Genomic DNA, 1,004 nt, shown 5'->3' with positions numbered 1-1,004 from the left:
TTTTGATTGAATGTTTATAATAGCATTTTCTATACACCATAACATTTTCCAAATATTTTGACTTATTTTGAGCTGTTTACGGACATTTTCAATTTCCATATTATTTAGTTTTTTTTTTATAAATATCAATAAAATTTTATTTGTTGGTTAAAAAAGCATGAAAATTTAATAGAAGGTTCCTATTATATTGTTTTAAAGGCAGATAAAAAAATATTAAAAATCCATAGTCACAATTTTTTTTATAAGCATCTAAAGTTCAAATATTGACAAAATACGTAAAAATGACGAAAATTTGCAAATTATATTAAATTAGAAATTCATGAAAAGTTTTCTTTTTATATCTAAGATTTTAAAATGTAATACAAGATTCCTCATAAGTTTGTCTACCTTTTTTAAAAAAATAATTTCTACCAACAAGTCAAGTTAAATTTTTATGAGCGTTTGAAATTCATATTTTTACAACATTTGATATTCACTCGATTTCTCACTTAACGATTTTCTTATTTTGTTGTAATTAAAAAACGAATGACTGTAGATACTTGAAAATATCACTGAATATTTATATTAGTATTTTCTATATACGATAAAATTTTGAAAATAATTTGACTCTTTTTGAGCTGTTTACGGACATTGTCAGTTTTCAATTTTTTTGGTTTTTTTTTTCTATAAATATCAATAAAGTTGTATCTGTTGGGCCCAAAAGTGTAAAAATATAATACAAGGTACCTGATATATTGTTACAATAGCAGTTGAAAAATATTAAAAATACATTGGCAACATTTTTTTATAAGCATTAAAAGATCGAATTTTGATAAAATTTATCAAATTTAAATTTGAATAATTATTTTGTAGTTAAAAATTTATAAAATGTTCAACTTTTATATCTAAGGATTGAACATTTAAAACAAGATTCTACGTAAGTAGTTAGTTCTGTTACCAAAATATCTAAAAAATAAACATAAGCACAGTTTATTTTTATAGTAATTTTAAGTTCAAATTTAGGC

Source organism: Acyrthosiphon pisum, chromosome X, assembly GCF_005508785.2.
Source record: "Acyrthosiphon pisum isolate AL4f chromosome X, pea_aphid_22Mar2018_4r6ur, whole genome shotgun sequence".
Classification (NCBI taxonomy): domain Eukaryota; kingdom Metazoa; phylum Arthropoda; class Insecta; order Hemiptera; family Aphididae; genus Acyrthosiphon; species Acyrthosiphon pisum.
This window is presented reverse-complemented; position numbering follows the sequence as displayed.